This window comes from Arachis ipaensis, chromosome B10 (assembly GCF_059453495.1).
Source record: "Arachis ipaensis isolate K30076 ecotype BB chromosome B10, ASM5945349v1, whole genome shotgun sequence".
Taxonomy (NCBI): Eukaryota; Viridiplantae; Streptophyta; class Magnoliopsida; order Fabales; family Fabaceae; genus Arachis; species Arachis ipaensis.
Window position 1 is genome coordinate 138185403 of NC_142435.1, and position 10002 is coordinate 138195404.

A 10002-nucleotide genomic window follows, 5' to 3' on the forward strand; every position below is an offset into this window, starting at 1 on the left:
CATAGATGATCTCACTCTGAATTCTGAAAAACTGTTGAATAAATACAATAAATGTAAATCTGAAAAAGAAGTGTTGAAAGATGAAAATGATTTCTTAAAAGAAAAAGTGAAAGAAACCGAATATGCTTTGGATATTATTGAAGAAAACAGATTTCTAAAATCTGAACTTGAGAAACTAAAAGGAAAGTACATTGTGGATCCTTCTCAAGAGCTTATTGCTGAAAATTAAAGATTAAATAAAATAATTAAAAGATTGAATAATGATTTAGCAAATTTTGCTCAAATTTCTAGCAACTTCGACAAATTACTTGCAAATCAAAGACCATTGTTTGAAAAATCTTGGTTAGGATATGTGACAAAAGATAATGCAATTTTTTATAACTCGTTAACTAAATTCATAACCTTTTCTTCAAAAACAAAATCCATCATGAATAAATCTAGTCTGGGACATGTTCCCTCCTATGAAGAGAAATTTGGAAAATATTATTTTAATGAAACTGCATCATCTTCAAGAACTGAACCTGTATCAACCAAGTCGGGTCTGGGCTATATCTCAAAAAATGAAGTTGATTTCAAAAATCCACTTTCTTTCAAAAGAACTTCACATTTGAGAAGCCCATAGGTGTCTAAAAATCCTGGGTAAGATGCATTTACAAAAAGAAAAAGCAACAACAAAAATTATTTTGTCAAGAGAAATGCTTATCATTCAAAAATCAGAAAAACTCAACCTTTTAATAATTTCCAACATCAAAATGAAAATCAATTTCAGCAACATATTTCAGGAAATCATTGCTTTAATTGTAAGAAAACTGGTCACTTTTACTTACAATGCTTCACTGAAAAAAGAAAAGTAGGAAACCAAATTTACAATGCTGTTTGTGACCTTAATGCACTTGGACAACCAAGGTGGATTAACTTCAAAGGATCCAAATTAATTTGGATACCTAAGGTTGATTGAAATCATATGCTGATTTGCCTAGCATCCAAGAAAAAAAAAAGATATGTGGTGCTCGGATAGTGGGTGTTCTAGGCACATGACTGAAAGGTCAACTTTCTTCATCAAACTAAACAAGTATGATGGTGGTTTTGTGACCTTTGAAGATGATGGAAAAGGTAAAATTGTTGCTGTTGGAAAAGTAGGTAATGATCACTCTACTTTCATTGATGATGTCTTTTTGGTTAATGGTTTAAGGTATAATCTTTTGAGTATAAGTCAATTGTGTGATTTGGGTTATTTGGTGACTTTCAAAAGATTGGAGTGCTGTGTTGTGAATGAAAAGACTAATGATGTATTGTTCATTGCTAAGCATTGTGATAATGTGTATGGACTTACTCTTGATGAACTAAAGGATCAAAATGTTTCTTGTTTTCACTCTAAAGAATTTGAAAAGTGGCTATGGTACAAGAGATTGGGCCATGCTAGCATGTTTCAATTAAACAAGCTTGTCAAAAAAGGATTAGTGAGAGGTCTTCCTTTGATAAAATTTGACAAAGACATCACTTGTGATGCTTGTCAAATAGGAAAGCAAACAAAGAGTTCATTTAAATCAAAGGAAGACATCTCTACTAAAAGACCACTTGAATTGCTACATATTGATTTATTTGGTCCAACAAAAACTCAAAGCTTATATGGTAAACACTATGGTTTAGTAATTGTGGATGACTACTCTAGGTTTGGTTGAGTTTTATTTCTTGCACACAAAAATGAAGCGTTTTTGGCTTTTGAAATTTTTAGCAAGAAACATCAAAATGAAAAGGATTTAAAGATCACCTCAATAAGAAGTGATCATGGAACTGAATTTGAAAACCAATTATTTGAATCCTTTTGTGAGAAATTTGGAATATCACACAACTTCTCTTGTCCAAGGACACCACAACAAAATGGTGTTGTGGAAAGAAGAAAAATAAGTATTTAAGAAATGACAAGAGCTATGCTTTGTGAGAGTAATGTTCCAAAATTCCTTTGGGCTGAAGCGGTTAACATAGCTTGCCACATTTTGAATAGAACTATCATAAGAAAATTTTTGAAGAAAACACTTTATGAACTTTAGAAAGGTCACCCACCAAATTTAGATTACTTGCATATCTTTGGATGCAAATGTTTTGTTCTAAATAACAAATATAATTTGGGAAAATTTGAACCAAAGGCATATGAGTGTTTATTTGTAGGATACTCCACAAATAGTAAAGCATATAGAGTTTATCATCAAGATGCTAGAATAATTGAGGAGTTCATACATGTTACATTTTGTGACACTAACGTGGTTCAAAACATTTTGGAAGATTGTGATGCAGGTAATCAAGTTCAAAAGGATGATGAAAAAGGCCAAAATCTTGAGAGTGAAAACTCTGAACAAAATAAATCTAAAACTGCAGCTGCAGAAAATCCTGCAGGAGACAAATTTTTTTTGTCTCATGAATCGGCTGAACATCTTGAAACCACCAGATCATTGAATCCCTCAATGACCGAATCTGCTACTAAGTCCACAAGATCTCGTGAATGGAGATTCCTCAAGAACTATCCTCAGGAGCTTGTCATTGGGGATGTCTCACAAGGTGTCAAAACTCGTTCCTCCACTAGAAAAGCAAATAAAGAAATAAACATTGCTTTTCTCTCTCAAATGGAGTCTCAAAACATCAAGGAAGCTCTTGATAACCCCCTCTTGGGTAAAGGCAATGGAGGAAGAGCTTCATGAGTTTGAAAAGAACCAAGTTTGGACATTAGTTCCAAAGCCAAGTGACAAATAAGTGACAGACACCGAGTGGATATTCAGGAAAAAGTTGGATGAAGATGGAAGCATTGCTAGAAATAAAACAAGATTGGTGGCACAAGGATATGATCAAGAAGAAGGGATAGAGTTTGATGAATCCTTTGCTCCGGTTGCCCGAATGGAAGTCATAAGACTTCTTCTTGCTTATGCTGTTCATTGTTGTTTCAAATTGTATCAAATGGATGTGAAATGTGCATTATTGAATGGTGTGATAGATAGAGAAGTGTATGTGGCACAGCCTCCTGGTTTTGAAAATAAGAAATTTTCTAACCATGTTTTTAAACTTTCTAAAGCTCTCTATGGATTAAGACAAACTCCTAGGGCTTGGTATGAGAGACTTAGTTCTTTTCTTTTGAAAAATAGTTTTCAAAAAGGTACCACAGACACTACTCTATTTATTAAGAATTCTAATGACTCTTTCATTCTAGTCCAAATTTATGTTGATGACATTATTTTTGGATCAGCAAATGAATCCTTTTGTACTGAATTTGAAAAACTCATGACAAGTGAATTTGATATGAGTATGATGGGTGAACTTAACTTTTTCCTTGGACTTCAAATTAAGCAAACAGAAAATAGTATTTTTATTCATCAAGAGAAGTATGCTAAGGAATTAGTTAAGAAATTTGGTATGGAAAATGCCAAACCCATGGGAACTCCCATGCACCCTAATTCAAAATTAGAAAAGGGTGAAACTGAGAAAGATGTAGATGAGACTAGGTATAGAGGAATGATTGGCTCTCTTATGTACTTAACTTCCTCTAGACCTGATATTGTGTAAAGTGTTGGAATGTGTTCAAGATTACAATCAAAACCTAAAGAGTCACATCTTTCAGCAGTTAAGAGGATCATTAGATATGTTTATGGCACATCCAATTTTGGCTTATAGTACCCTAAGATTGATGATTTTTCTGCATTTGGTTACTGTGATGCAGATTTTACTGGAGATAGAGTGGATAGAAGGAGCACATCAGGCATATGCTGCTTTCTGGGAAAGTCCCTAAACATTTGGTAAAATAAAAAGCAGTCCACATCTCAGCTTATTCACTGCAGAGGCTGAGTATATTGCTGCTTCTTCTTGTTGTTTTCAGCTTATTTGGTTAAAAATGCAACTTGCTGATTATAAATTAAATGCTAAAAATATTCCTTTGATATGTGATAATATGAGTACCATTAATATTTCTAAAAATCCAGTCTTGCACTCTAGGACTAAACATATTGAAGTGAGATTTCACTCTTCAAAAGGGAAATATTAGCATTCAATTTGTTAAATCAGAGGACCAATTAGCAGATATTTTCACCAAACTTCTAGCTGAAGACAGATTTTGCAAGCTTAGGACTAATCTAGGGATTTTAAGTCATGATTCATTGTTTGCGCATTGCTTATGTGTTTGTTGAAGTTTTTGTCTCACAGGTTGGGATGAGACAATTCTGGGCAAATGAAGAACCATCTTTCTGAACTTCAATTTCTGGGCTCTAATGTACGTGCTGAATCATCTAAGCCAACTTTAAAATTCAAATTCTGTGTGGTACAATATGTTTCCTTAAACTAAACCACCTCTAGGCCCAAATGAGTGTTACATTGTCCACATGTCATTTTATTTTGTCTTTTAGTTAAAAGGTTTCAATTTTAAATCAATAATTTATTTTTTTAAAAAAATAAAATTAAATCACTTTTTGTGATGTCAAGTCCTTTTAAATGTCTAGTCAAAGTGATGTAGTTGCATGGGTACAAGAAACCTCTTATTTTTTTAATAGTTACTAAACCTCTCTCTTCATAAAACCTTCCACTAACCCTTCGGTTTCTTCCCCCACTACCATTAGTGCTTCTCCTCGTTCAAAACCAAGGTTCAGCCTAACGAGGAAAAAAACCATTCTTTAAAAGCCTCCTCGTGAAAAGGTTCTCAAGCTTCCAGTGAAATCGAAACCCTCTACACGCTCCCAAGACAAAACCTTTACACCTTCACCTTCTCCTCTTACATCTCCTCCTCGCACAGATTCTATGGCTCGAACAAAGAACCCTTCAAGGACGCCTCCTTTCTTCAAGCCACCCGCTCCAACCAGTGCACCTTCCAAGCCCAGCACCTCAAAAGGGAAGCGTCCCGCCACTGAGGAACGTGATCCTGAACCTTCTTGACCTAAGCCTAGGTCTGTTCCCACTCGTCCTCAGAGTGGTAAGCCTCGTATCCCTCTTAAATATGTTAAGGAACCCTCCATTGATCCTTTTGCACACAAATCACACTTCATGACCTCTCACTCAAACTACAACCCTCATCGTTTTCGATCTGCCATGAATAATGATTTCTATGAAGGGGTTATTGCTCATCGCACCTTGTGTCCCACGTTTCTTGTTGATTTACCAAATCTGAAAAAAAAAAGGTTTTGAGTTTGTTGAAAATGTAGTATTTCTGGACTGGAGCCATATTTTTAAAATCAAAAAACCAGTTTACCCAGTTTTAGTCAAGGAATTTTATGCAAACATGACTTATCATGAGGGCAGTGTTTACTCCTATATAAAAGGCCGTGACATAGTTCTGAATAATAAAACCATCAGTGATTCTCTGAAATATACTGATGTTGGTGCATGTGCCTATACATCTGGTAAGTGGGATGATGGGGTAGGTCTCTCTTACAATGATGATCTGGCCTATGTACGTGAACACATTTCTTTGATTGATGGCATTACCCCTACTCACAAAGCCCTGGGTTACACTCGTGCTCAGTTACATCGTATAGTGAACCATGTCATCCTTCTTCAGAGTGGCTCATATCAAAGAGTGTCTTACACTGATACTCTAGTTTTGTATGCTATTCTCACAAAAACCGAAATTTCTTTTGCTTACTTAATGGTAAGGTATATGTTTGATTGTGTTAGAAGTGAGAAGAAGGATAAAGCTCTTCCTTATGGCATGTTCTTAACTTGTATTTTTGAACATTTTGGTGTTGGCTTGTCAAATGAGTCATATGAAAATAGACACTCATATATAAAAGGAGGTAGTTTAGTGAAATAGCAGAAAAGCGGACCAACTCGAACTGAAATGGTGGTTCTTGATGATGATGATGATGATGACTATGAACCAGAAGAATCCTCTCCTCCATCTGCCTTGGGTAATTCAACATCCACTGGACACAAAACTGTTTTGTATTAGGGGTGAGCACGGGTAGCGGGTACCCGATTATCTATCCGAACCCGAACCGAACCAATTAAATTGGTTCTGGAACCAACGGGTAATCGGGTCCAACCCGAACCAAACCAATAGCTTTTGTTAGTGATTGGTTCGGGTATCGGTTCTGGGGATGCGGAATCCGAACCAACCCGTGAACCCGATCATATATTAATTAAATAAAAAAATAAAAAAATATATATGGCTTTTAGTGGCTTTTAGTGAGATTATTCACTATTAATATGTTTAGATTTTAATGAGTTTAGTTTTTAATGTATTTGGTGTTTAACATGTTTAGATTATTTATATTAATGTCATATGTTTATTGTACTTGTTGAATTTTTAAGATAAAAATTTGGTTTTTTTATGAATTTCAAAGTCATCGAGTACCCAATTACCCGAACCAAACCAATCCGTTCTTAATCGGTTTAGTTTGGTTCAGATACATACACAAATAAATGCAAATCTGAACCAAACCGAACTAATTATATTTTAATCGGTTCGGTTCTAATTTCACCCTGAACCCGAACCAAACTGACCCGTGCTCACCCCTATTCTGTATGAAGTTGTTAAGGATGTGGTACAAGAGTTTGTCTTTTAGTCAAACCATCTAATTGCTATGAGTAAAGAGCAAAGGAAACTTGCCACCAAGCATGAAAACTTCCTCAGGAAATCCAGAGATAGAGTGGCAGTCTTCTTGAAATTCATTAATAACCTCCAAGAAGATGACAATACTGCCACTGATCCTAAAGAAGATGCTGCTTCTGAAGAGGATGGTTCGGATGCCTAAAATGATCTCATGATGCTACAATCTTCTGTTTACTTTTGTCTCATAAAAATCCATGTCTTTTACTTTTGGACTTTCTTTTATTATGTCTCGGATGACTGTAAACCATTTAACAACTGTTGCTTTTAATTTCTGTTATTTAGATGTTTGAACTTTGCATTAACAGTTTGTTGCAGGTTTGATATTCATTGCATTTCCTCCCTTGATGACAAAAGGAGGAGTAGTAGTAGGTTCCTTGTATTTGATGCACCTTTGTTGCTCTATTTTTGCTGTTGTTATTCTATTTTTACTGTTGTTATTCCTGTTGCTCTGTTCTGTTCAAGTTTGTTTTGGACTGGATATTTGGCTGTTTTGGTACAATTCCTTGGTTCCATTTCATGAGATGTTAAAATTGTTTGAAAATCTTACTAATTGCTTCATCCATGGACAATATATTGTACATAGTATATTATTGTTCCTATGAGAATATATAAACAGGAAAGAAGAAAAGAGCATAAATCTAGGAGGAGCAACTCTTAAAAAGGAAAGGGGGAGAACCACAAAAGCAAGTAACATCACTCAAAGAGAAGTTCTTTAACTTTACATGAATTCAATTCCTTTGATCAATATTACAACTATGTTTGCCATCAAGGGGGAGATTGTTGAGTTAACAAATTAACTAATTATAATTGATGATGACAAATATTATTTTATTGGGTTAATCACCCAATTAGTTTTGATTGTGTTTAATTAAGTGTTGCAGGCCAAATCAAAAGAAACAGCAGCCCAAATGCAAGGAAATAAAAACCATTACTGGTGGGCTATCTAAACAAAGAAAGCCCAAATTAAAGGAAACAAAGCAAAGAATTCAGTTGGGCTAAATAAAACAAATCCAACCCAAGTCCATGAAGACTCCATCAAGCTGAAGATCTCCAAAGCCAAAGTACACATGTTTGCTTCGGTCAGACTCAAAGAAAAAAAGAGAGAGCTTCATTCCTCATTCATTCACTATAAAAGAAAGAAAGAGAAAGCTTAAACCAAAAGGCAAAGGTCAAATCACCCAAACCAAACTATTTCAAGCTAAGTTAGAAGTTAAAGGTGATTTATTTCTATTTGCATGCAATTTACTTTCTTCACTCCTCCAACTCTCTGCTAATCCAATTTGGGATAAATGGAGAAAGTAATTTCTGATAATCACTGATGTGAATCAAAGGCCAAAATTATTTCTTAGGGACAAAGTTATAGCTCAATGGCTCAGATCTAGGTTTACCATTGACCAAATTTTATCTTTGCTGTTCTGAGGCATTCGGTCAAGCAAAAAGGATCTGTTCCAAAATTCCTAATTTAGGGATTAATAAAAGATAGTGAAAGGCTTAGTTGGCAGCATACAGCTCGAGGATTTGACTCTGAGGAGAGCACCTCAGCAACTTGGAAAGAGATACAAAAGAAAGATTTTAAATTTTTGAAGACAAGGAGAGAGAACCAGATTTTTGAGTTTATTCTGAAGAGTTCCTCTATGAAGAGTTCATCAACTTGGGATAGTATTTTCTAGTAAAAGAAGCATTCCGCCAAGATGAAGAACTTAATCAGAGTCAACTGAATTCGGTTCAACACATAGCAACTAAGGTTGTTGAAGCATTAATCTCCTTCATGTTTTACAGTTTGTAATTTTATTTTCAATGTATATCTTTCTGTAATTTCTTGAGTGGAAAAAAGCTGAAAGAGAGGAATCAAGAAAAAGCCTATGAGTGATAAATGGTTGAGTGATACACTTGAGTGAAAAGGCTAGAGTGATTTCAGATTTTTTTAGGTTGTTTCTATTGTCTTGTGTCTTGTACTTGTGAGGTACCCCTTTCTAAGTTGGGTTAGCACTTAGAGTGGAGAGTTAGCTATTAGCATAACCAAGTTAAGTTAGGATAGAACTTGAGAGGGAAAAGATTGTGTCAATCCTGTGAAATTGGTGTATGTAATACTTTAACTATAGTGAAAATTCCACCACTGTTGTGGTGGAGACTGGATGTAGGTTGCATTGTACAAGGCAACTGAACTAGGATACATGCTGGTGTCATTCTTCTTCTCTTTCTTTATGTTCTATTTTCTGATATTTATGAGACAAAATGAAATTATCTCATAAAGTTTCCACTACACAGTTCAATTAGAATCTAAGTGAAAGCTTATAAGTAAAGGCTAATTTCATTAATGTAAAAGAAGGTCATAGATTCAACCCCCTTCTCTAAGCCTTCTACAACCTTCAGATGTGAAACCCAAAAAAATGATAAATGATTGATTAATAAATTAAATTAGAGTGAAAAGGAATAGGAAATTATAAATTTATAATTTGGGGGAGTAAAAATAATTAGGATACGAGTTAAAACACTAATTTTAAAGGTTTTGGCCCAAAGTTGGGCCAACGGGCTAAAACAATTGCAACGAGCTTCACCAGGTCTAAGCTCACACTATTTAAACTCATAATTCACCCAATTCAGCACTAATAACCTCATTTTAGAGAGAGAGGCGCGGTTGAGAAGAGAAGAGGGAAAAGGGAGAAGAAACCCTAGCCTCATTACCTTCAATCTTCAATAACTTTTGCTCCGTAGCTCCGATTGACGAGCCATTTATGGCAACGCGTTCGTCTTGAATCCCTCTTTAATTCTGTCTAGGTATTGTGGTAAGTGAAAACCCTACCCAATTTTCTATTCTCTTCAATTTCGTGTTTTTGGAATATGTGTGAGTTGAAATCTTGTGATTTTGGTTCTTTAGGGGTACTTTAACATGGATTTCAAGTGGGTTCCATCCCAATTTCAAGTAGATTAAGGTAAATAAGCCTAATCAATTCATTATCCATAATTTTATGTAAAATCTTAACTTTAAATGTGAATTAAATTGGTGTAGTTAGATTAAATAAAGAATGATAGCTTATTTGGGTTGAGTTGTGTTACGATTTTGTGGCTTGATTTGGTTGTGGAGCATTTGTAGAGGCTTGATTGGGGTTTGGTGAAGCATAAAATTTGCCGAAGAAGAGTTTTTCCGAGGTTGAGACCGTCGTTAACGAAGGTACGAGTCTTAATTTTGGATAGGCACCATGTAACATTATGTGAAAACCTAGGTTAACTGCCCTAGGATAAGATTGGATTGAAATTGGTTGTTGTTGTGATTAGTTAAATGGATGTATATATGAGTATGCATGATTTAAATTGTTGTGGTGTACTTGATTATGATGGTAATTTGATTGCCAATTGAGGCGTTAGTATGGAAATTGAGCTAGAGGTCGAGATAGGATGAGATATTCCTGATTAGGTAA